At 46.0% G+C, this 27,287-nt stretch overlaps 1 protein-coding gene and 1 long non-coding RNA gene across 9 annotated transcripts in view; one reads left to right on the top strand and one right to left on the bottom strand.

Moving 5' to 3' along the window:
• CTNND2 (catenin delta 2) overlaps positions 1–27,287 on the bottom strand; it is a 913,533-nt gene that overhangs the window by 619,097 nt on the left and 267,149 nt on the right. The window lies entirely within an intron of this gene.
• LOC130273404 (uncharacterized) overlaps positions 1–27,287 on the top strand; it is a 68,329-nt gene that overhangs the window by 33,235 nt on the left and 7,807 nt on the right. For all 3 annotated transcript variants that reach the window (XR_008843984.1, XR_008843986.1, XR_008843985.1), the window contains exon 2: positions 18,631–18,813. This is a non-coding gene — a long non-coding RNA (uncharacterized LOC130273404). The remainder of the gene's footprint in view (positions 1–18,630; positions 18,814–27,287) is intronic.

Raw genomic sequence — 27,287 nt, 5'->3', positions numbered from 1 at the left:
GCCGCCACCGCCGGTCCGGGTAAGCCGGCCAAGCTTTCGCTGCTCGTGTTCCCCACCTGCTCTGCACACCGATCGAAGTCCGGGCAGAGCAGGTGGGAAACAAACTCTAACCCCCCCCGCCCCAACTGCCATTAATGTTTTTTCCTGCTATAAAGAAATTGGGAGCCGGGTGCAGAAGTGGCTTCATCACCATCAGGAGAAGAGAGTTGCAAGTTGCCAGTTGCCCTTGAGGCAGCAGCTGAGCCAGCAAGACGTTAGCATGGTTGGCAGTCAGCGTTGTGCCAGAAGTAGAAATTCTGGAGCCAAACGTGCCTGGGGGAGACCACCTGCTTCGCGTCAGCCTACCTTTCCGGGAGGTAGTGGAACAGGGGTTCCTGGAGACGGCGGCAGTAGCAGTCAATTAGTGCGGATTGTTGGTGGGAAAATCAGCTACTCGGTGGTGTGGCAGTTTTTCATCAAGCATCCAGAGGAGGTTCACGTAGCCACATGAAAGATATGTTGGCAGAAGGTGAAGGCAGAAGGCTCCCAATGTTGGCACCACGGCCATGCGTCAACACATGCTTTGCCACCATAAAGGGACCTGGGAGAAACGTGGCTCCGATGTAGTGGCCCAGCCTGCTGCATTACCCAGTGGCCAGCTGCTCCCTCCTTCAGCCAGCCAAGGCTCCACCACCTCAGCCAAAGGGAGCTGTGTGTCAAACCCTCCTCTGTCGCTCCAGATGCTCCTGCTTCTCCCACTTTTAGTCAGCCATTCCAACAACAATCCATCCGCGAAGCTATGTCCAAGAGACAACAGTATGTGCCCACTCATCCAAAAGCACAGAAGCTGAATGTGCTCCTGTCTAAGTTGCTGGTTCTGCAGTCCCTTCCTTTTCAAGTGGTGGACTCTGCACCTTTCAGAGTACCGAAGGTTGCTGAGCCGAGGTGGAGAGTACCAAGCCGTCATTTATTTGCGAAGAAGGCAGTACCAGCCCTGCACAATTTTGTGGAAGAGAAGTTGGGCGAGTCCTTGAGCCTGTCGGTGTGTACCAAAGTACACGGCAGCGCCGATGTCTGGAGCTGTAACTATGTAAAGCACAATACATGTCCTTTACAGCTCACTGGATGAATGTGGTTCCTGCACAGCCACAACCCCAACTTGGACAGGTCACGCCGCACTGTTAGCCTATTGGTTATGTGACAGTGTGCGACTCTGCCTCCTCATCCTCCACCATGTCCTCAGCCTCCACTGCCCGGAAAAGTCTCAGTGGCCCTTCAGCATACCATGTGTGCAGGGCATGGCAGTGTAACATTGTTCTTCACATGGTTTGCCTTGGCGAAAAGAGTCACACTGGGGATGAACTGCTAAAAGTCATTTGTAAAGAAATCGGAGCATGGCTTACTCCACAAAAACTGGAAATGGGAAACATGGTGACCGACAACGGGAAGAACATCGAAGGGTGCGACAAGGAAGGGTGACCCATGGGCTCTGCATGGCACACATGTTAAATCTTTTTGTCAAGCAGTTCCTGAAGTGTTCTCCCCATTTGCAAGACATCCTAAGAATGGGAAGGAAACTTTGCATGCACTTCAGCCACTCGTGCACCGCAAAGCACACCCTCCTTGAGCTGCAGCGTCAGAATGGTATCCCCCAACATAGTCTGATTTGTGACATGGCCACAGGTTGGAATTCCACCCTGCATATGTTAGACCAAACAGAGAAAAACCATCACCGATTTCTTGATGATCTAAGCGGATGGGGGTAATGTTGTGTGTAACTTCAATGTGAACCAGTGGCACCTCATATGTGACACCTGCTGTTTGCTCAGGCCCTTTGAGGAAGCCACATTATACATAAATCGCCAGGATTACGGGATTAACAACGTCATTCCACTGCTTCATTTCCTACAAGTGTTGGAAACGATAGCTGGTCAGAGCAATGGAGATGTTGCGTCTACATCTCACGGCCACCTGATCCCTGTGGGGGCTGAACTGGAGGAGGATTAGGGGCACAGTGGAGCACAGTTCAGGTTTGATGAGATGGGCGGTGTTTCTAGTCATCTGACAAGAGAGGAGGAGCATGATGAACTAGAGGAGCATAACTAGGGTTATGAGGAATGCGATACAGAGGACCCAGACACACCGTGGCAGTATGCAGTGGAGATGGAGGCTGGGATTCCCTCCGAGTCACCTGCACAAATGGCAGGATGCATGCTCACTTGCTTGCGTAGTGACAGCCAAATTGTCACCATTCAGCAGCAGGATGACTTCTGGGTCTCCACTGTATTAGACCCTCGCTACCGGCACAAAATGGGTGCCTTTTTTACATCCAGTGAGAGGGAGGACTAACTGACCTACTACAGAGAGATCCTATGTAGTCAGTTGGCTGATATCGGCACCATCGTCCATCCACTAGCAGGTCTTACTCGGGGGGGCCCTCTGCGCTCACCTTCCACTGCCATGGCTGCTGGGGAGGGGTGGGGTAGCAGGAGCAGTACCAGCTCCATCAGCAGCAGCCTGAGTCTACATTCGCTGATGAGTACCTTTCTTCACCCGCATAGTGAAGCAACTCATCAGCAGCAGGTAGACATGGAGCAGGACCTGAACCAGCAGGTGGTGACATACCATGACATGCCCATGCCAACACACCTTGAAGATCCGCTGGACTTCTGGGCAGCCAAACTTGATTTGTGGCCACAACTTGCAGAGTTTGCCCTGGAAAAGCTGTCTAAGAGCAGGTGTTTAGTGCGGCGGGGGCCATAGTCACCACAAGGAGAACTCGTCTGTCCATGAAAAATGTGGAGAGACTGACCTTTGTGAAGATGAATCAGGCATAGATCAGCCAGGATTTCCACCCACAAATGCCAGATGCATCAGAGTAGATTGACCATGGTGCTACACCAACACTGCACAAATATGGATAGGTCCAAACAGATTTAACCCCTTAAGGACGCAGCCCTTTTTCACCTTAAGGACTGAGACCTTTTTCGCAATTCTGACCACCGCCACTTTCCGAATTAATAATGCGAAAACGCTTTTACCGAATATTCTGATTCTCAGATTTTTTTTTCGTGACATATTCTACTTCGTGGTAAATTTTCAGCGTTACTTGCATCCTTTTTTGGTGAAAAATCCCCAAATTTCATGAAAAACTTTGAAGCTCTCTACTTGTAAGGAAAATGAATATTCACAATAAATTTTTTTATTCACAAATACAATATGTCCACTTTATGTTGGCATCATAAAATTGACATATTTTTGCAAAAATTAGAGGGCTTCAAAAAATTCATGAAAATTGCTAAATCTGAAGGGACAGATGTTACAGAACTACAACTCCCAGCATGCCTGGGCAGTCCAGGCATGCTGAGAGTTGTAGTTTGGCAACATCTGGAGGGCTACCGTTTGGGCACCACTGTAACAGTGGTCACCAAACTGTGACCCTCCAGATGTTGCAAAACTACAACTCTCAGCATGCCCAGACAGCCTTTTGCTGTATGGGCATGCTGGGAGTTGCAGTTTGGCCTTCCTAGTGGTTGCCACAGTAAAGATCGTTTTACTTTCACTTTCAATTCCCCCCCCCCCCCCCCACCATCGCTTCTCTACCTGATCCAGTATCCAGCAGTCTCCAGCGAAGATCCGGGGTCCCCGGCATCTTCTCCTGTAGGTACCGGCCTCCATCTTCTTCCCACGATCCCCTCGACATCCAGGGGTGGGCAGAACGGGGGGGGGGGGGGGGGGGGGGGGTTCCATGGAAACCCCCTGTCCTGCGGTGCCATTGGTCAGAACTCAGTTCTGACCAATGGCAGGGGATAGGAGGAGATCGCAGCACTGCGACCTCACTCCTATCCCTTAGGCTGATCGGGGCTGTCACTGACAACTCCGATCATCTCTATTTTCCGGGTGATCGGGTCACCAGAGACAGCGCTCGCGGGTGACATGTGAGTAGTTCCCCGATGGGGACAGCACAGTGCTGGGATGATAATTCATTCCCGAGGGGGAGGGGCCAAACCGGTATTGCGGTAATGGGTTAAAATTCATATCGTGCAGCACAAAAATTTTGGTATTTGGTATGAACCGGTATACCGCCCTGCCCTAATTCCAGCCACCTTTTTGCCACCCACCGCACCACTCTGTCACCAGGTCACTTTCAGGACTCCTGATGCTGCTCCTGCCACCCCCAGTCTGTTTCATTCAGCCCCTATTTTGTCTCCTTATGCTTCTGCCAACTCCAGGCTGTGCCATTCAACCACTATATGGTCTCCTCATGCTTCGGCCAACTCCAGGCTGTACCATTCAGACACTATATGGGCTCCTTATGCTTTCCCCACCTCCAGGCTGTGTCATTCAGCCAATACATTGATTTCTGATGCTGCTGGAACTGTCTTGGATATTACAATTTTTTTATGTTACCACTAACAAACATACATGCTCAATCGAGATTTTAACATTGATCTTTTAATGTTAGGGGTTGTGAAGCCCTCTTATGTATGCATCCTGTTGCCTGCTCCAGGCTGTGTGTTTCAGCAACCATATGGTTTAGTGATGCTGCTGGGCCTGTGTCTGAAATTTTTTGAGGTTAGCACTAGCTAACATACATCTTGTATACAGATTTCAACATTAACATTTTAATGTTAGGGGTTGTGAAGCCCTCCTGTAAACTCATGCTGATGCCACCTCCAGGCTCTGTCATTGTGCTTCCATGTGACTCCTTGTTAGATTTGGCCCTTTGTACCCACACGCCGGGATCTGGGACACTAAAACTTGGGAGTTAAAAGTTCAATTTCAAAATCCTGAATTTAAATTTCAAAATCTTAAATAAAAACCAATGGTCTCCTCATTCTTCTGCCAACTCCCAGTTGTGCCATTCAGACACCATATGGTCTCCTCATGCATCAGCCACCTACAGGCTGTGCCATTCAGCCACTATATGGTCTCTTCTCATGCTTTAGCCAACTTCAGGCTGTTCCATTCAGCCACTATATGGTCTCCTTCTACGGATGCCACCTCCAGGTTCTGTCATAGTGCTTCCATGTGACTCGTTGTTAGTTTTGGCCCTTTGTAGCCACATGCCGGGGCCCGTGACACTAAAACTTGGGAGTTAAAAGTTCAATTTCAAAATCCTTAATTTAAATTTTCAAAATCTTACATTTAAATTAAAAAATCATACATTTCAATGGTCTCCTCATGCTTATGCCAACTCAAAGCGGTGTCATTCAGGTAATAAATGGTTTACTGATACTGCTGCTGGGCCACACTAGCTATCCAAAATCTTCATTTTAGAAAAAAAATTCTTCTGTGGAATTGACTGATTATCCCAGTTGGTAGATTTACCATTCTGAAGTTCCTCAGTTCCAGTAGGCTTTAAGTCCTTAAGGACCCAGCCCAAATATACCTTAAGGACCCGGCCATTTTTTGAACATCTGACCACTGTCACTTCAAGCATTAATAACTCTGGGATGCTTTTACCTTTCATTCTGATTCCGAGAAAGTTTTTTCGTGACACATTCTACTTTATGTTAGTGGTAAAATTTTGTCGATACTTTGCTTTTTTTTTTTTTTACTTTGAAGCTCTCTGCTTATAAGGAAAATGGATATTCCAAATAAATTATACATTGATTCACATACACAACATGTCTACTTTATGTTTGCATCAAAGTTTACATGTTTTTACTTTTGGAAGACATCAGAGGGCTTCAAAGTTCAGCAGCAATTTTCCAATTTTTCACCAAATTTTCAAAATCAGAATTTTTCAGGGACCAGTTCAGTTTTGAAGTGGATTTGAAGGGCCTTCATATTAGAAATACCCCACAAATTACCCAATTATAAAAACTGCACTCCTCAAAGTATCCAAAATGACATTCAGTAAGTGTGTTAACCCTTTAGGTGTTTCACAGGAATAGCAGCAAAGTGAAGGAGAAAATTCAAAATCTTCATTTTTTACACTCGCATGTTCTTGTAGACCCAGTTTTTGCATTTTTACAAGTGGTAATAGGATAAAAAGCCCCCCAAAATTTGTAACCCAATATCTCTCGAGTAAGAAATACCTCATATGTGTATGTCAAGTGTTCGGCGGGCGCAGTAAAGGGCTCAGAAGGGAAGGAGCGACAATGGGATTTTGGAGAGTGAATTTTGCTGAAATGGTTTTTGGGGGCATGTCATATTTAGAAAGCCCCTATGGTGCCAGAATAGCAGAAAACCCCACATGGCATACCATTTTGGAAACTACACCCCTCAAGGCACTTAACAAGGGGTCCAGTTAGCCTTATCACCCCACAGATGTTTGACAACTTTTCGTTAAAATCGGATGTGTAAATGGAAAAAAAAAGTGCATTTTTTTTCCCCAAATTTATCATTTTTACGAAGGGTAATGGGAGAAAATGCCCCCCAAAATTTGTAACCCCATCTCTTCCGAGTATGGAAATACCCCATGTTAGTACGTAAAATGCACTGCTGGCGAACTATAATGCTCAGAAGAGAAGGCGTCACATTTGGCTTTTGGAAATCAAATTTAGCTGAAATGGTTTTTTGGGGGCATGTCTCATTTAGGATGCCCCTGTGGTGCCAGAACAGCAAAAAATACCCACATGGCATAATATTTTGGAAACTACACCCCTTAAGGAACGTAACAAGGGCTACAGTGAGCCTTAACTACCCACAAGTGTTTGACGACTTTTTGTTAAAGTTGGATGTGTAAATAAAAATTTTTTTTTTTTTTACTAAAATGCAGTTTTTTCCCTGAATTTTACATTTTTTACAAGGGACTAGGAAAAAATGACCCCCAAAATTTGTAACCCCATTTCTTCTGAGTATGGAAATACCCCATGTGTGGATGTCAAGTGCTCTGCTGGCGAACTTCAATGCTCAGAAGAGGAGGAGCGCCATTGAACTTTTGGAAAGAGAATTCGTTTGGAATGGTAGTCAGGGGCCATGTGCGTTTACAAAGCCCCCCATGGTGCCAGAGCAGTGGACCCCCCACATGTGATCCCATTTTGGAAACTACACCCCTCACAGAATTTAATAAGGGGTGCAGTAAGTATTTACACCCCACTGGCGTTTGACAGACCTTCGGAACAGTGGGCTGTGCAAATGAAAAATGTAATTTAAAATTTTCACGGACTATTGTGGGGCGTAAATACTCACTGTACCAATTATTACATTACATGAGGGGTGTAGTTTCCAAAATGGGGTCACATGTGGGGGGGGGGGGTGTCATTGTTCTGGCCCTATGGGGGCTTTGTAAACACACGTGGCCTTCAATTCCAGACAAATTTTCTCTTCAAAATCCCAATGGCGCTCCTTCTCTTCTGAGCATTGTAGTTCGCCAGAAGAGCACTTTACATTCATAAATGGGGTATGTTCTTACTCAGAAGAGATGGGGTTACAAATTTTGGGGGGCTTTTTTCCTATTTTCCCTTGTGAAAATGAAAAATTTAGGGTAACAGCAGCATTTTAGTGAAAAATGTAATTTTTTCCATTTTCCCAGCCAACTTTAATGAAAATTCGTCAAACACCTGTGGGGTGTTAAGGATCACTATACCCCTTGTCACGTTCCGTGAGGGGTGTAGTTTCCAAAATGGGGTCACATGTGGGTATTTATTTTTTTGCGTTTATGTCAGAACTGCTGTAAAATCAGCCACCCCTGTGCAAATCACCAATTTAGGCCTCAAATGTACATGTGCGCTCTCACTCAGAGATGCAGAGCATTTTACGCCCACATATGGGGTATTTCCGTACTCAGGAGAAATTGCGTTACAATTTTGGGGGTCTTTTTTTCCTTTTACTGCTTGTGAAAATAAAAAGTATGGGGCAATACCAGCATGTTAGTGTAAACTTTTTTACACTAACAGGCTGGTGTAGCCCCCAACTTTTCCTTTTCATAAGGGGAAAAAGCCCCCCAAAATTTGTAGTGCAATTTCTCCCGAGTACGGAAATACCCCATATGTGTCCCTAAACTGTTTCCTTGAAATACGACAGGGCTCTGAAGTGAGAGAGCGCCATGCGCATTTGAGGACTAAATTAGGGATTGCATAGGGGTGGACATAGGGGTATTCTACGCCAGTGATTGCCAAACAGGGTGCCTCCAGCTGTTGCTAAACTCCCAGCATGCCTGGACAGTCAGTGGCTGTCCGGAAATGCTGGGAGTTGTTGTTTTGCAACAGCTGGAGGCTCCGTTTTGGAAACACTGTCGTACAAGATGTTTTTAATTTTTATTGGGGGGGGGGGGGGGGGAGTGAAAGGGAGTGTATATGTAGTGTTTTACCCTTTACTATGTGTTAGTGTAGTGTAGTGTTTTTAGGGTACATTCGCACTGGCGTGTTACGGTGAGCAGCCCAAACTTGAAGCAGGAAATTTACTGTAAACCTGCCTGTGTGAATGTACCCTGTACATTCACATGGGGGGTGGGGGGGCAAGCCTCCAGCTGTTTCAAAACTACAACCCCCAGCATTACTGACAGACCATGCATGCTGGGAGTTGTAGTTTTGCAACAGCTGGAGGCACACTGGTAGGAAAACCTTCGGTTAGGTTCTGTTACCTAACTCAGTATTTTCCAACCAGTGTGCCTCCAGCTGTTGCAAAACTATAACTCCCTGCATGTACTAATCACCGAAGGGTATGCTGGTAGATGTAGTTCTGCAACAGATGGAGGTACGCAACTACAACTCCCAGCATGCCGAAACAGCTGTTTGCTGTCTGGGCATGCTGGGATTTGCAGTTTTGCAACATCTGGAGGGCTACAGATTATAGACCGCTGCACAGTGATCGCCAAACTGTGGACCTCCAGATGTTGCAAAACTACAAATCCCAGCATGCGCAGACAGCAAACAGGTATGTGGGCATGCTAGGAGTTGTAGTTTTGCAAGATCTGGAGGGATATAGTTTAGAGACCACTGTATAGTGGTCTCAAACTGCAGCCCTCCAGCTGTTGCCAAACTACATATTCCAGCATGCCCAAACAGCTGTCTGTCAGATCAACTTACCTGCTTCTGTAGAATTCCGGGAGCCGTCCTCTTCTGACGCACATCATGCCACCCGCCGATCACCGTCGCCCGCTGCTTACGGATCGGTAAGTGGACGTCGGCGTTCAGTCCCCTTCGTTTCCCCGTTCTGCCCCGCCTATTGTGGGTGGGCAGGACGGGGAAAACGAAAGTTAACCCCCCCCCCCCGCCCCCGATCTGCTATTGGTCGTCGCTTCTGACTATCAATAGCAGACCAATAGCAGGGATATGAGGGGTGGCACCCCTGCCACCTCACTCCTATCCCTTCAGGGGGATCGTAGGTGTCTTAGACAACCGCAATCCCACTTAAATTCCGGGTCACCATAGACCCGTATGACCCAGAATCGGGGCAAATCGCAAGTGTGAATTCACTTGCGATTTGCGCCGATCGCCCCTGGGCATTTGCGCGGGGTGCCTGCTGATCGATATCAGCAGTCACTCCGGTTACGTACCAGGACGTCAAGGCGTATCCATATGCCCTAGGTCCTTAAGTGGTTAAGTCTTTCATTCTTTGTTGTGGTTCTTCAGTTGCAGAATTAAGTTGTATCATGTTTTCCTGTTCCTCCGATAAGCTAATGTCACTGGAACACACAATACTCATATTGTCATCTAATGAAGGATCCTTTTCTTCAGAGAACATATCTATCATTTTATTATTTTGAATGTTAGGTGGTAGTCCGACAATTTTTTGTGAAGCCCTGGGATCTCCTCATACTTCAGCCGCCTTCAGGCTGTACCATTCAGACACTACATGGGCTCCTTGTGCTTTCCCCACCTCCAGGCTGTGTAATTCAGACAATATATTATTTTCTGATGCTACTGGGAATGTGATATTAACTCCAAATATGTTCTGGTAGCACTAGCTAACATAAATGCTTAATTGAGATTTCAAGATTGATCTTTTAATGTAAGGGGGTTAGGAAATCCTCTGGTGTACTGCTGATGCCTGCTCCTGTGTCTTTCAGGAACTACTTGGCTTACTGATGCTTCTGGGCTTGGGCCTTACATTTTTGGATGTTTAGCACAAGCTTACATACATGCTTAATTGAGATTTTGACATTGATCTTTCAATCATAGGGGTTATTAAATACTCTTGTGTACTGCTGATGCCTTTTTCCTGACTGTGTCTTTCAGGAACTACTTGGCTTACTGATGTTTCTTGGCTTGGGCCTTACATTTTTGCATGGTAGCACTACCTAACATGCATCTTCAATAGAGATTTCAACATTCACTTTTTAATTTTAGGGGTTGTGAACCCCTCTTATGTACTCATGATGCTTCCTGCTCCACTCTGTCAGCCCGTTGGTGCTGTGATAGTGTGCGACTCCGCCTCCTCATCCTCCACCGTGTCCTCAGCTCAGGTGGCACTTCAGCATACCATGTGTGCAGGGCACGGCGGCATCACACTGTTCTTCACATGGTTTGCCTTGTCGAAAAATTTTGGAAACAATGGCTGGTCAGGGCAATGGAGACGTTGCGCTTACATCTCACGGCCACATGAGCCTTGTAGGGGCTTGTTAGATTTGGCCCTTTGTACCCACATGCTGGGGGCCGGGATACTAAAACCTGGGAGTTAAAAGTTCAATTTCAAAACCATTAACTTAAATTTCAAAATCTTAAATTTAAATTTAAAAAAATCATACATTTAAAGGGTACCTCTCATCAAAAAAACTTTTGATATATTATAGATTAATGTATGCAGAATAACTTTCCAATAGCATGTTATAAAAAAAATATGCTTCTTTCTATTTAATTTTCCACTTTGAAAAAATGACCACTAGGGGTCTCCCTACCAGTCCTTTTTTATAGATTTCAGACTCATGCTGGAGTCCTAAATCTCAGACTGCAGCTGGAACACAGACAAGCTCAGCACTGTTAACTGGCAGTGAGCAGTGGTGAGTTTTTCTGTGTCCCAGCTGCAGTCTGAGATTTAGGACTCCAGCATGAGTCTGAAATCTATAGAAAATGACTGGTAGGGAGACCCCTAGTGGTCATTTTTTCAAAGTGGAAAATTAAATAGAAAGAAGCATATTTTTTTTATAACATGCTATTGGAAAGTTATTCTGCATACATTAATCTATAATATATCAAAAGTTTTTTTGATGAGAGGTACCCTTTAAATGGTAGCCTCATGCTTCAGCCAACTCCAGGCTGTGTCATTCAGGCAATACCGTATATGGTTTACTGATAATGCTGCTGGGTCTGGGACTGAAAATGTTGTTATGTTAGCACTAACTATCAAAAATCTTCATTTTAAATTTAAAAAATTCTTGTGTTTTTTCTTGGGGATTGTGAAGCCCTGGTGTGTGCTCATGCTTCAGACAACTCCAGGCTGTGTCATTCAGGGAATATATGGTTTACGGATACTGCTTCTGGGCCTGGGAATAAAAATGTTGTTATGGTAGGTAGCACTAGCTATCCAAAATCTACATTTTAAATGAAAAATAAAAATTCTGTTTTTTCTTGGGGATTGTGAAGCCCTGGTGTGTACTCATGCTTCTGCCAACTCCAGGCAGTGTCATTCAGGCAATATATGGTTTACTGATACTGTTGCTGGGCCTGGGTCTGTGAATAAAAATGTTGTTATGGTAGGTAGCACTAGCTATCCAAAATCTTCAGTTGAAATTTCTGAATTCCACTTTCAATCTTAGGGATTGTGAAGGCCTAGTGTCTACTCATGCTGCTGCCAACACCTCCACGCTGTGTCATTCAGCCACTATATGGTCTTCTCATGATTCAGCCACCTTTAGGTTGTACCATTCAGACACTATATGGGCTCCTTATGCTTTCCCCACCTTCAGGCTGTGTCATACAGCCAATATATCATTTTCTGATGCTGCCTGGACTGGGATATTAACTCAATATATGTTATGGTAGAACTAGCTAACATAAATGCTTAATTCAGAATTCAACATTGATCTTTCAATGTAAGGGGTTATGAAACCCTTGGGTGTACTGCTGATGCCCGCGCCTGACTGCTCCTGTGTCTTTCAGGAATTTCTAGGCTTGCTGATTCTTCTGGGCTTGGGCCTTAAATTTTTGGATGTTTAGCACGAGCTAAATACATGCTTAATAGAAATTTCAACATTGATTGTTCAATGTAAGGGGTTATGAAATCCTCGGGTGTACTGCTGATGCCTGCTCCTGACTGTGTTTAAGGAACTACTTGGCTTACTGATGCTGCTGGGCTTGGGCCATTTTTGGATGGTAGCATTAGCTAACATTCATCTTCAATAGAGATTTCAACATTCACCTTTTAAAGGGGTACTCCGTCCCTGGCATCTTATCCCCTATCCAAAGGATAGGGGATAAGATGTTAGATCGCCGCGATCCCGCTGCTGGGGACCCAGGGGATCGCCTCTGCGGCACCCCGCCATCATTACCGCACAGAGCGAGTTCGCTCTGTACGTAATGACGGGCGATACAGGGGCTGGAGCAGCGTGACGTCATGGCTCCGCCCCTCATGACATCACGGCCCGTCCCCTTAATGCAAGTCTATGGCACGGGGCGTGATGACCTCCACGCCCCCTCCCATAGACTTGTATTGACGGGGCGGGCCGTGATGTCACGAGGGGTGGGGGCGTGATGTAACGATGGTCGGGCCCCTGTATTGCCCGTCATTACGTGCAGAGCAATCTCGCTCTGTGCAGTAATCATAGCGGGGTGCTGCAGCAGCGATCCCCGGGGTCCCCAGCAGCGGGACCCCGGCGATCTGACATCTTATCCCCTATCCTTTGGATAGGGGATAAGATGTCTAGGGGCGGAGTACCCCTTTAATGTAAGGGGTTGTGAATCCCTCGTGTACTCATGCTGCTGCCTGCTCCTGTATGTGTCATATAGCAACTACATGGTTTAGTGATACTGCTGAGCCTAGGACATTACCTATTTAGGTTTATGGTAGCACTAGGTACCATACATCTTCATTGCAATTTCAAAATTCATCTTTTATTATTAGAGATTGTAAGGCCCTATTGTCTCCTCATCTGCTGCCAACCCCAGGCTGTGCCATTCAGACACTGTGTGGTCACTATATGGTCTCCTCATGCTGCCAACACCTCCACACTGTGTCATTCAGCCATTATATGGTCTCCTCATGCTGCCAACACCTCCATGTTGTGTCATTCAGCCACTACATGGTCTCCTTATGCTTCAGCCTCATCCAAGCTGTGCCATTCAGCCACTATATGGTCTCTTCATGCTGCCAAAACCTCCACGCTGTGTCATTCAGCCACTATATGGTCTCCTCATACTGATACCACCTCCAGGCTCTGTCATTGTGCCGTTCTGTGGCAGTGATTCTAAAAGTGATGCCAGTAATCTGCATGTTATTCTGAATAACAGTATTATTTCACTACCTCAACACACTCCATATGCGTGTTAGAACACAGCAAAGTGTTCTACAACCCTAAGCTTTCTGTAGGCCAGAAATAGCCGTTTTTAATATAGATTCGCCGCAAATAAATTCTGATGGAAACAAATTTTTTCTAAAAATTCGGCGAATCGGCCGAATCGAATTTTTCAAAAGTTCGCCCATCTCTAGTATTTATGTGTTGTAGTTTGACATAGTAATTTGTTGTAGTTTGCCATAGTTTGCAGTTGCAAACGTTTTTATTTAGAGAGCACAAAAAGTTGTGTGTACACAGTTTAGGGAACACGTGTCAGTAAAAAAAAAAAAAGGGTCAACAAGATTAATTAAACATGTAAACGAACAACATGGGGGTGACACTAAAGTATTATCTTATGGGAGTTCAAAGACTAAAATTGCAGGATGACCAAGACATTGAAAAAAAGCTCAGAGAATTAGAATCTTGTTGGATATTAAGAAGGAGAGCCCAGGAAAATGCAGGGCTGAACGACCATATAGATAGGGGAGTCTTTTTTTTTTTAAGTGTTGAGCTCTGATGTTTTAATACTTTATAATAATGAATTTTTATACACTTTTATGGGCACTGTAAATTATTAATATCACTACCACACTTTATGTATCTACACATTTAGTGTATGTGCACATGTATACATTATCCCAAGGTATGCTCATAATAATTCTATTTTTAACACATCCTGACATCACAAGCACAAAATGTATTTTAGGTCAGGTGTTTGGAGAGAGGGGAGGGTCTGTTGACTCATGCTGAATACACCTGTGTCTGCGCCCACATGCAGAGATGCTTGAACTGTAACCTGCACCTTATGTTGTTCATTAATAAAGCATGAAAAACCTTACCTGTTGAGTGCCACTGTAATATCTTCATATGATCTATATAGAATTAAATACTCATCTCAATGTTCAATACGTTGCAAAGTAGAGCACATACCTTTCCCAAAAGTTGGTACTCCAATGTATTAGAGTATTTTGATTTTAAATATTAGGCTGGCACAAAGTAAAACTGCATAACATATAAAACCTATTAGAGGAACAAAGCACAGACAGACATGGTAAGCAAATTTCATCTATTTTGCCACGTTCCAAGACATTCCCCCCCTTTGTCAATCTGTCCGGCAGTAGACATATTTACTCGATTAGTAACAGAAGAGTTTAAAAGGATCGCCACAAAAAAGAAAAAGATGGTTTAATAAATTTGAACCCGCAGGTTCCAACATTGTATCTCATTCCCAAGATTCACAAGGACCCCCTTGATCCTCCCGGCCTTCCTATAGTGTCGGGTATGGACGGACTGTGCGACTGCACTTGCAAATTTATCGATGTATATTTAAAAATCAATAGTCGAGACATAGTCGAGACGGGGTCTCGTTAGAGGATGACATGTGGTTAGTTACTGCATATATAGAATCCCTTTACACCTGTATTGGCCATGCTGATGGCTTAAAAGCCATCCAATTTTTCTTAGAAGGTAGCTCCCTAGACACGGACCTCTGCCAATTATTGGTACGACTCATGGATTTTGTATTAACACATAATTTTTTTACTTTCAAAGACAACTTTTACTTACAAACACGCGGCACTGCCATGGGAGCAGCCTGTGCCCCGTCGTACGCAGGCCTCTTCCTGGGATACTGGGAGCAGGAGGTCCTGCAGTGCGGCGGGGCCCAGAACAGACAATGTGCAGTGCTGGATGAGGTATATCGATGATATCCTCTTTATTTGGCAGGGGTCCGTGTCTGGGCTAGAAACATTCATGACATCACTTAACTTTAATAACATCAATGTCAGATTGACGCACACATGTAGCCAACAACAGGTAGAATTTTTGGATTTGAAAATCGAGAAACAATCTGATGGCACTCTCTCCACTGATGTTTTCCGAAAAAAAACATCCACAAGTTCCCTGTTACACGCATCATCATCGCATATTCCATCCACAGTACGAGCAATACCTACAGGGCAATTTTTGAGAATGAGAAGAATTTGCTCCTCAGAAAGTAAATTTGAGGAGCAATGTCATGATTTGACGGAGCGTTTTCAGTAAAGGGGATATAGTAATAGGTGCATAAAAAAGGGTTACAATAGAGCCAAACACCAATTAAGAAAATATCTCCTCCAAAAACAACAGACCAACACAACAAAAAAAATGACACCATAAGATTCATCTCCACTTATAATTGTCAATGGAACTCCATGAGAGCAGCGATACAAAAACACTGTGGGGTATTAATAACACACTCTGTCTATGATAATCCCAGAAAGCGCATCATTCACAGCAAAGAGAAGTAGAAACTTGAGGGACCATTTAGTGAGAAGTCACTATGTAGCCAAAACTCAGTCCCCTTTTGGTAACCACACCCCAAGAATTGGCTGCTATCCATGCGGAGAGTGTGTCGCATGTGCCAATGTCACAAGAAGTAGTACTTTTAAGTCAGCTGACGGATCACGTGACTATACCATCCGCCAGTACATCTCTTGCACAACGCAAAATGTAATCTACTAAGCAACTGGCAACTGCTCCAAAATCTACATAGGATCAACATCAAGACCTCTCAAAATTAGAGTAAGGGAGCATATAAGAGATGTACTGGCGGCAAAAGGTGTTCAAGATTGTTCCACATTGAAAACGCTACTGAGGCATTTCAAAAGAGGCCCATAACTGTGACCCCTCTAGTCTAAAAATACAGGGCATAGAGGAGGTAATGTAAAAAAGGTGTTAGCCCAAAAAGAGTCGAGATTGTGGATTGTGAATTGGGCACAATAAATCCCGTAGGTTTGAACGAGCAATTATCCTTCTCCGCTTTTTTGTGAAGTCTATCCATTAGCTATTTTTAACTGTGTCTCTCCTCTTTTGTTTTTCTCCTTTTTTTGTCAGTTTTAAAGTTTTTACCATATCACCATGAATAGGATGAATATCACTATCTGAAATATCCGGATCTCTATTTATTTGCCGCAATCTATGCATCTCAGCGAGCATAGGGGGATCCACACTCTACCTGGAAAAAGAAAATATAATAGTACGAGGGATTGGGTGGAAAGGGGCTAGAGATATTATTTTTTGTTGGTTCCACACACAATAGATATATATATTTTTTTCTTATACCTCTTAGCAGGTATCATTTTCACGCAAGGCATATTCACATATCTTATATACCTCTTAGCAGGTATCATTTTCTCGCACAGCATTTTCACATATTTTATATCAAACAATTTATTTTATTACACGGCATGTTATTTTCTGACACTTAACCATGACTGTAGCAATACAGTCCTGGTTATTATATATATTTATTCAAAGTATACCTTCACAAAGATTTTTTTGGATTGGCACTTAATTTATTATATAATTTTATGTATGTAAATTATATTTTATACTGCACTTTGATTCACATTTTTTCACTCAATTGTTTGTGGTATTGAATTGGCACTTATAATAATACACTTTAACTTAGCAGGGACCATGTTTTTCCTCCATATTTTCCCTCCTTCCCCCCTTTTTCCCTCCCCGCCCCTCCTTCCTCCCTTCATTTTTCTCTTTTTTTCTTCCCTCGCCCTCTTCTCCCCACCCCTTTTATTTTTTCTTTATTTATTTTTTCTCTTCTCCCCCCCCCCCCTTCCTTTAAATACAGCAACTCAATCCAACACACTTAATTTAATACACCAATCCATACACATCCATACACTAGTCACAGCATTATTGGGTCTTGTTAATCCATGCATATATTATGTCATGATAATATTTGTAAATATATGCAGGATTTATGCATACCTACATCTTTTTTCTAAAAATATAATTCACAACTGGACCGAATTGGTATAGTTGTATGTAATTTTAATTGAATATGGTATGTTCTTAATTATACTTGGCACTTGAGAATAGTGTTTGAGTATTACTATCAAATGTATAAATATGTAAATACTTCTTGTTCATCACCCAAGTCTGTAATTGTGTATAAATTATTGATATTGGCATATTGCACTAACACTGTAAACATCGTATTATTGGTATCAAAACCCTTATGCTCGTTTAGCTTAAATATAGTTCATATTATTGTCCTATTGCTTTGTAATATATTTGGGAGCACTAGCACTTAAAAAATGTTACCTTATGTGCAAGGTTATGATTGCTGTACAAATATTTCCATTCATGTACTGTGTGGGCGCTCTAGTGCGCCGACACGGCATCCGTTGCCTAGCTACCCTGTGAAGCTCCGGTCTCTGGAACCAGGTGCGCATGCCCGGTGATGTATCTCACCGGGCCTGCGCACTCTGGCGAAGGAGCCAGAAGTGGGGCAGGGGATCACAATTGCGGCGCCGCAATGACCGCTCACGCAGTCCATCTATTTCCGGGTCAGGGATATAAATAGACATATAAAGGAGGTGGTAGACAGCAACGGCCCCTTGAGAAAGGATATGAAACGGCGTTGGGGTACAGAGAAGTGCTATCATGGGTAAGCAATAGGCACCTTATACATTTGCATATTATGCACTTTATCTAGATTAGTAGCAAGGTGTCTTGCACTTATTTTCAGTGTATGTGGAGTGGATTTAGGAGGATACAACAAACCAAACCCTTCGCCTCCAGGCCAAAAGGCACCTGCAAGGTTCCAGGTACGATGTCCCCTTTCGCCGAAGCTACTCAGGGACCGAAAGTGTTCCTGGCAAACAACTAGGCGTTAACCAGGTTGTCACCAAAGAACCAGTAAAACAGGTTTGGCATCCTGCCGAAACAGGATGCCACGGGGTATAGCAGGGAGGTGAGGAACCTAATGGACCATTGCTGTACTTACAGGTGAAGATATTACCAATATGTGTGTACTGAGTTAGGATTTATTACCATTACCACTAGCATCTGTGCCCCCACATAGTACTAATGCCTCCTGTGCCCCATATAGTAATACTGACCCTGTGCCCCATACACTAATAATGCACACCCCATGACCCTAAATTTTCTACTAATGCCCCCTGTGTCTTACATTGTAATAATGCCTCCCTGTGCCCCTAGTTAGTAATAACATCCCTTTTGCCTCTGTACTAACAATTCCGCTAGCAAACAATAGTCACCAAGTCCTGGTTCTCGCAATAAATATATAGTTACACAGTTAATAATCCAAAAAAAAAAAAAAACACAGAAGATAATTTTCCTCATTTTAGGGGTAACCGTTCCATCCTGACTTAAAGTCTGGCAATTGGAATAAATTCCTGGATCAAAGTCCCACCTCAAGAATCTAGTGATTATAACTGAAGGGAACCTTCTTTATCTTGTTTTAGGCCTCCAGCCTGTGAGAAACTGTATCCCTGGGCAGCTGTTAGGCTACAGGCCTAAAGTGACTGTAGACTATAAGAGTGAATAGTGGGGCAGGAAGACGACAGCTCCTATTCGCCATTCTGCTTCACTGCCTCCCCTAATCCAGAGATTCGCTTGGAGATCCAGGGCACCAGACTAAAGACCAGGTGAGTCAGCCCATGCCCGATGCTAGTAATGTCCCTGCTCATATGTTGTGTATATGGCCTATTTAGGATGCTTTGAAAAGTGTCCCAGTTAATGTGTGTACTTTGTTTGGGAGACATTATTTCAGTTTATGCCACTAAGGTGTTTACTTAGTTCCTTCCTGAAGTTTTGTACTTTTGTAGCTCTGCTACTACGGTACACATTTTATTAAAGATAAACTAAAAACTTTTTGGAGGAGATTTATGAAAACATGTGCAGAGGAAAAGATAGAAAGTGGCCCATAGCTACCAATAACAGTGCTTTTTTTAATAAAAAAAAAAAAAAAGGCCTCAGAAAAAATAAAAGAAGCAATCTGATTCTGATCTGATCTGGTCAGCTTTTCTTCTGAACAGGTTTTGATAAATCTCCCTTATTATATTGCAGTCACTAGGTGGCCTCCTACCTTTATTTTACATATTCTGTCTGGCCTGTTGGTTATAATTAGACTTACCCCATGGTTTACCTCACTAGGTGGATCCTGTACAAGCTGATCATTTATTATTATTGTCAAAATCCTTTTTGTTAAGCTGGACCTGCAGATTTCTGTTTCACAGATTTCTTTTCCTATGATCATTACTGAACAGACTGTAACACTGCCAATTAACTGTTCAGTCAAAGCTATTATCCAGGCATGCCTCACTTATCCACAGTATATAATATTTTTCTCTTAATGTTAATAGTTCTAATTCCTCAGTGTTAATCTTAGTGACGTGTCTTAGTCCCTAGCTAAGCAACCAATAGCGATACACAGGTGAGAATGGCATGTAACAGTGCGGCAGGTAACAACAACATGAATGAGCCACCGGAGGTGCTCGGACATGATATAGGAATATACCTTAGCATAAACTGTATATAGTAGCAACACTGAAATATCCTGCACTCACTGCTCGGTATAAGACTCAAAGCTCCTTTTCGGATCAGCCGGGGGGCCAGGACCGCAGAAGTGCGTGGGCGCTCAGAGGCGACTGCCAGCGGTTTCGCACAAGGTGCGTTTCTTCCGGCCTTACATCATTGCGCTGTGTGTATGAAATAGTGTAGAAGTCAATCAGCAAGTCATGTGACCATCTCAGGTGATTTACCCAAAATATCCACTTCAGAATATACAAGGCAAACAAAGGTAAGAATAAAAAATATTACTAAGTGGTAATTATGCTGAATACATAACAAAGTTCTATACTGAAAAATAAATCATAAAAAAGGGGACATATCAATCCTATCATTATCAAGCGGGCCTTGCACATCTAAGTGCATAATCCAAAGTGCCTCAGTACGTAAGAGGTAGGCCAAGAGGCAGATATGTGCCAAAACGGAAAGGGGGCTCGTGGAAAGATTAAATGAGGATAATATTGTAGTGAATATTTCTGACAGCCCCTCCCTGCTAATGTAGTCCAATCACTGTCAAAAGGTCTCAATTATTGGATCATGGAAGAGTTTGACTTTGCCACTTTTGAGATTGATTTATTTAATGCTATTAGATGGGTTAATTCACACAAGTTTTTCACCATCCACCCCCAAAACTTACACATCAGTCATGAAAGTAGTTCCCCGTGTACAATAGGACCCCCTGGTTTTTCTCCTGTTAAAGATCTTTCTCTAGCGGAGCAAGAGAGCATCAGGGACCTGGCTGAATTAGCTGCTGGAGAGTCGACACCCAGCTATAGTGACACGAGCCCTAGTGAGTTGCCATGTTTTCAAGTGTGGTATGCCTTGGGGGGTGTATGGTAGTTGGGGTATTGTTTCGGTAGATGAGGGGTTAATGTTAACCCTATAGTTCGTGACACCAGGTTGTGGGCTAGTATGCTGAGGTAATTTTCCGGCCTATCGCCGCCCTTCCCAGTAACGATAGGTGCATGTATAAAATGACTGAAGGTCCACAAGGTACTTGAACTTGGATAATTTTACTGAACGGCTTGCGGTACATCCAATGCACAATAGCAGTCTCAAGAATACAGTCTCTATATAGTGCAGTGACTGACAGTTGCTGCGGACCTTGACTTTAGATACAGTCTCTGAATTTGGGGAAATTTTGCAGATCCGTCCGGATTTACGGGATAGATAAGGTCCGGTGATCTTGCAGAGTGCTTAGGGATTGATACACTCTCAATTTAGAATTGATCAGCTGTTGCCACAAGGCTCGGGCCTAACTCACTGCGGGAGATAGCTGTATAGGTCCTTCCTCGTCAGGAGCGCAGGAGCAAAAAAAGAGAGCAATGGCCGCCACTCCCTTATATGGGCAGGGGCAGGGCCGCTTTCACTGGTCCAATTAACTGTCACTCACCGTTACAAGGAGTGATGGGAGATATACGTCATAGGGGCCTCCAAAGGTCCTGAAGCACAAAACCATAGAGTTCACCTGATCACGTGACCCGCAGGTCCTGCTACGCTATGGAAAGGTAATAAACTATTTATTTACATTTATACAATCCTATAGATACAAATCCCAAATGGTTACTGGATAATTACTATCTGGATGAGAGGTGACTAGGGGTGAACTAAACAATAAGGACCCCGACGTCCTAGGGACTCTGGCTAAGGGGACCTATATACAAAGGTACCGGACAGGATACGGTACCGGGACACCGCAAACCCCATTACTTATAAGTCGACCTCGACACCTGTCCCCTAAGACAGAGGGACTAGGACTAGAACAGGATGATTTATAAATTTGCATTTGCTATACATCCTAAGTAAACATGGAACACATTTACATTCTCTGATACTTTTGCTAGTATCTGAACTAGACAATTAGAAATCTATCTAGACATTGGTACTATCTAGACATCAATGCTATCTAGACATTAGTGCTATCTAGACATTAAGGAAGCTATCTATCCTTTAGTTTCTAGCTTCTTAGACATTCTATTAACCTTATGATACACTGTAAAGCTTACTAGTGTCACGATGCCGGCTGGCAGGAGGTGGATCCTCTGTGCCAGAGAGGGATTGGCGTGGACCGTGCTAGTGGACCGGTTCTAAGTCACTACTGGTTTTCACCAGAGCCCGCCGCAAAGCGGGATGGACTTGCTGCGGCGGTAGTGACCAGGTCGTATCCACTAGCAACGGCTCAACCTCTCTGGCTGCTGAAGATAGGCGCGGTACAAGGGAGTAGACAGAAGCAAGGTCGGACGTAGCAGAAGGTCGGGGGCAGGCGGCAAGGTTCGTAGTCAGGGTGGATAGCAGAAGTACTGGTACACAGGCTTTGGACACACAAAACGCTTTCACTGGCACAAGGCAACAAGATCCGGCAAGGGAGTGCATGGGAGGAGGTCAGATAAAGGCAGGGAGCAGATGGAAGCCAATTAAGCTAATTGGGCCAGGCACCAATCATTGGTGCACTGGCCCTTTAAGTCTCAGGGAGCTGGCGCGCGCGCGCCCTAGAGAGCGGAGCCGCGCGCGCCAGCACATGACTGCAGGGGACGGGAACGGGTAAGTGACCTGGGATGCGATTCGCGAGCGGGCGCGTCCCGCTGTGCGAATCGCATCCCCGACGGCCATGACAGTGCAGCGCTCCCGGTCAGCGGGACCGACCGGGGCGCTGCGGAGAGAGAGACGCCGTACGCGCTCCGGGGAGGAGCGGGGACCCGGAGCGCTAGGCGTAACAGTACCCCCCCCCTTAGGTCTCCCCTTCTCTTTGTCCGGTAACTGCCTCCCCTGGGATGAGGACACCGGGAAAGGATGGAGGGATTCCTCAACGGCAGGCAGTACAGCAGGAGTGGGAATGGGGAGGGAGGGCAGAGGGCGAGGCCTGGCACGGGGCAGTGTGACACCAGGACGAGGGCCATGAGGAGGCACCGAGGCTTGCCTGACTGGACTGGGAGGGGGGGAGAGGCACTTCTTAAGGCGGGCAGAGTCCATAACGACCTTAGGGAGACCGGATACAGGAGGAACCACAGGGTCACGGCAGGGAGTACTGGTAACCGGTTTAAGGCAGTCCTTGAAGCAAGAGGTACCCCAGCTCTTGATCTCCCCTGTGGACCAATCCAGGGTTGGGGAATGGTGTAGAAGCCAGGGTAGTCCAAGGAGAACTTCAGAAGTGCAATTGGGGAGGACCAAAAACTCAATTTTCTCATGATGAGGTCCGATGCACATTAGGAGGGGCTTCGTGCGGAAACGCACGGTGCAATCCAACCTGGCTCCGTTGACCGCGGAAATGTGGAGTGGCTTGACAAGACGGGTCACCGGGATGCGGAATTTATTCACCAAGGACTCCCGAATAAAATTCCCAGAGGCACCAGAGTCCAGGCAGGCCACGGCTGAGAGGGAAGAGCTGGCTGAAGAAGAAATCCGTACAGGCACCGTGAGACGTGGAGAAGCCGACTTAGCATCAAGAGACGCCACACCCACGAGAGCTGGGTGCGAGCGTGCGTTTCCCAGACGTGGAGGACGGATGGGGCAATCCACCAAAAAATGTTCGGTACTGGCACAGTACAGACAAAGATTCTCTTCCTTACGGCGATTCCTCTCTTCCAGGGTCAGGCGAGACCGATCCACTTGCATGGCCTCCTCGGCGGGAGGCCTAGGCGCAGATTGCAATGGAGACTGTGGGAGAGGTGTCCAGAGATCTAAGTCTTTTTCCTGGCGGAGCTCTTGATGCCTCTCAGAAAAACGCATGTCAATGCGAGTGGCTAGATGAATGAGTTCATGCAGGTTGGTAGGAGTATCTCGTGCGGCCAGAACATCTTTAATGTTGCTGGATAGGCCTTTTTTAAAGGTCGCGCAGAGGGCCTCATTATTCCAGGAAAGTTCAGAAGCAAGAGTACGGAATTGTATGGCGTACTCGCCAACGGAAGAATTACCCTGGACCAGGTTCAACAGGGCAGTCTCAGCAGAAGAGGCTCGGGCAGGTTCCTCAAAGACACTTCGAATTTCCGAGAAGAAGGAGTGTACAGAGGCAGTGACGGGGTCATTGCGGTCCCAGAGCGGTGTGGCCCATGACAGGGCTTTTCCAGACAGAAGGCTGACTACGAAAGCCACCTTAGACCTTTCAGTAGGAAACTGATCCGACATCATCTCCAAATGCAGGGAACATTGCGAAAGAAAGCCACGGCAAAACTTAGAGTCCCCATTAAATTTGTCCGGCAAGGACAGGCGGAGGCTAGGAGTGGCCACTCGCTGCGGAAGAGGTGCAGGAGCTGGCGGAGGAGATGGTTGCTGCTGCTGTAGCTGAGACTGAATCTGCTGTAGCTGCGACTGGAGTTGCTGAGTCATGGTGGTCAAGTACGACAGCTGGTGATCTTGTTGGGCAATCTGTCGGGCTTGCTGGGCGACCAGTGTGGGGAGGTCGGCGACAACAGGCAGAGGAACTTCAGCGGGATCCATGGCCGGATCTACTGTCACGATGCCGGCTGGCAGGAGGTGGATCCTCTGTGCCAGAGAGGGATTGGCGTGGACCGTGCTAGTGGACCGGTTCTAAGTCACTACTGGTTTTCACCAGAGCCCGCCGCAAAGCGGGATGGACTTGCTGCGGCGGTAGTGACCAGGTCGTATCCACTAGCAACGGCTCAACCTCTCTGGCTGCTGAAGATAGGCGCGGTACAAGGGAGTAGACAGAAGCAAGGTCGGACGTAGCAGAAGGTCGGGGGCAGGCGGCAAGGTTCGTAGTCAGGGTGGATAGCAGAAGTACTGGTACACAGGCTTTGGACACACAAAACGCTTTCACTGGCACAAGGCAACAAGATCCGGCAAGGGAGTGCATGGGAGGAGGTCAGATAAAGGCAGGGAGCAGATGGAAGCCAATTAAGCTAATTGGGCCAGGCACCAATCATTGGTGCACTGGCCCTTTAAGTCTCAGGGAGCTGGCGCGCGCGCGCCCTAGAGAGCGGAGCCGCGCGCGCCAGCACATGACAGCAGGGGACGGGAACGGGTAAGTGACCTGGGATGCGATTCGCGAGCGGGCGCGTCCCGCTGTGCGAATCGCATCCCCGACGGCCATGACAGTGCAGCGCTCCCGGTCAGCGGGACCGACCGGGGCGCTGCGGAGAGAGAGACGCCGTACGCGCTCCGGGGAGGAGCGGGGACCCGGAGCGCTAGGCGTAACAACTAGACAATTAGGCAGCTATTTGACATGTAGTTGCTAGCTCCTAAGACATTTTATTAGCTCTCTACACATTTTTATGAGGCTAAACTGAATATTAGTACAGCTCTATATACGTTTAGTTTCAACTTGACTAGACATTTTTATTATCTCACACATTTTATTCGCCAACAATAAGTTACCTGTTAGTACACGAAAGGTAAAATGGCTAGCCGGAAGCTAGGTCACAGTAAGGGTGGCTGCTAGGGTCTATCAGCTACATGCTACTTATCCCTAGAGCACTTTACATAACCTACCTAGATTACTTTAAGAATTACGTGTTTAATTCTACATTTGCAAGAGCACCTACCGGCCAGGCAGAGCATCTCACACAAGCAATGAAGGAGAAGAAGAAGTGTACCTAACAGTGGCAGGAATTGGGTATCAATATGTTACAATTCCTAAGCATTACTTAAGTGAGATATTTATTTTGGTGTATGTACTAGAGAAACTTGAGGTAGTACATTTAAGTGAGTAATTTAGGGTACTGAAAAGTGATTGGCAGAGCATTGAAGTGGGTTATCAAAGGTACTATATGTGCAGGTACCAAATGTGAGTCATGGTACCTTATGGGTAATTTGCTCTTTGTAGTCCTTTGAGACCGCCGCAACACCACCTCCGAGTCATCAGGAGTTCCTTCACTTAGGGATTCTTCATGAACTTCAGTCCCCGAGGGACCAGCTGGAGGGCTGGAAACAGAAGCAATATCTTTGGTTGGACTGGGGGGTTCTCTGAAGACAGGTGGAGTAGTGGCATCAATATCTGGAGCAGTCACTGGAGCAGGACTGATGTTGGGTGTAGCAACCAATGGTGGTTGACAAGGAGTAACAACTACTGGCAACTGCCTAGGCAAAACGGCTACCGGCAAACTGTTTGGGTGGAGCAACCAGTGGCGGCTGGCTGGATGGAGGTGGGAACGGTATACCCCAATACATGGTAGGCTGCTGAGATGGGAACAAAGGAATGTCCATAGTGGGATGAATTCCTTCTCCCGGCACATATTCTCTCACTGGCCTTGTTGGAGGTGGAGTAGAAGTAGCAGGAAGAGCTGAAGGAGTAGGAGGAGATGGGCCAAGCACATCTTTCAGGCACACTTTTATCCTATTCCTGTGGACCACCTGTGGCTCGAATCAGTCTTTCTGTATCTCGTACATGTCCGTCTCAGGATAAGGGACTGCAGTAATGGTGTATGGCTCCGTTTCCCACAAGGAGTCCAATTTATGGGTTCTAGGAAATTTTCTGAGCCACACTTTATCTCCAAGCTGCAAGGGCTGAGCCGAAGCATGTCGATTGTAATCTTTCTGTTGGCGTTCGTGAACTTCATTGTCACGATGCCGGCTGGCAGGTAGTGGATCCTCTGTGCCAGAGAGGGATTGGCGAGGACCGCGCTAGTGGACCGGTTCTAAGTCACTACTGGTTTTCACCAGAGCCCGCCGCAAAGCGGGATGGTCTTGCTGCGGCGGTAGTGACCAGGTCGTATCCACTAGCAACGGCTCACCTCTCTGACTGCTGATGATAGGCGAGGTACAAGGGAGTAGACAGAAGCAAGGTCGGACGTAGCAGGAGGTCGGGGGCAGGCGGCAAGGTTCGTAGTCAGGGTGGATAGCAGAAGTTCTGGTACACAGGCTTTAGACACACAAAACGCTTTCACTAGGCACAAGGGCAACAAGATCCGGCAAGGGAGTGCATGGGAGGAGGTCAGATAAAGGCAGGGAGCAGATGGAAGCCAATTAAGCTAATTGGACCAGGCACCAATCATTGGTGCACTGGCCCTTTAAGTCTCAGGGAGCTGGCGCGCGCGCGCCCTAGAGAGCGGAGCCGCGCGCGCCAGCACATGACAGCAGGGGACGGGAACGGGTAAGTGACCTGGGATGCGATTCGCGAGCGGGCGCGTCCCGCTGTGCGAATCGCATCCCCAACGGCCATGACAGTGCAGCGCTCCCGGTCAGCGGGACCGACCGGGGAGCTGCAGGGAGAAAGACGCCGTGAGCGCTCCGGGGAGGAGCGGGGACCCGGAGCGCTAGGCGTAACATTCATCCATTTTCTTCTCAACAATGTCTTTGGCTTCCTCAATTCTTCGTTGATGCTCTGACACCCAACCTTGGGAAACCTGAGGAGAAGATTTGTTGAAAGGTGCCCGTGTCGGCCCATCATCAGGAAAAAAGGCATGTACCCCGTAGAGCAGTGGACAGTGTTGTTGTAAATCTCTAGGAGTTCAGGCAACAACTGGGGCCACTCATCGTGCTTTGAAACAGAGGCAGCTCTAAGCATTTGGATGAACACTTGATTGATCCTCTCGCAGAGCCCATTCCCTTGGGGATGGTAGGCCGTCGTACGGTGCTTCTTGCAATCATGCAAACGGCA

This window comes from Hyla sarda, chromosome 5 (genome assembly GCF_029499605.1).
Source record: "Hyla sarda isolate aHylSar1 chromosome 5, aHylSar1.hap1, whole genome shotgun sequence".
In the NCBI taxonomy this organism is placed as follows: Eukaryota; Metazoa; Chordata; class Amphibia; order Anura; family Hylidae; genus Hyla; species Hyla sarda.
The sequence above is the reverse complement of the archived record's forward strand: the minus strand, read 5'-3'. Positions and strand labels throughout refer to the sequence as shown.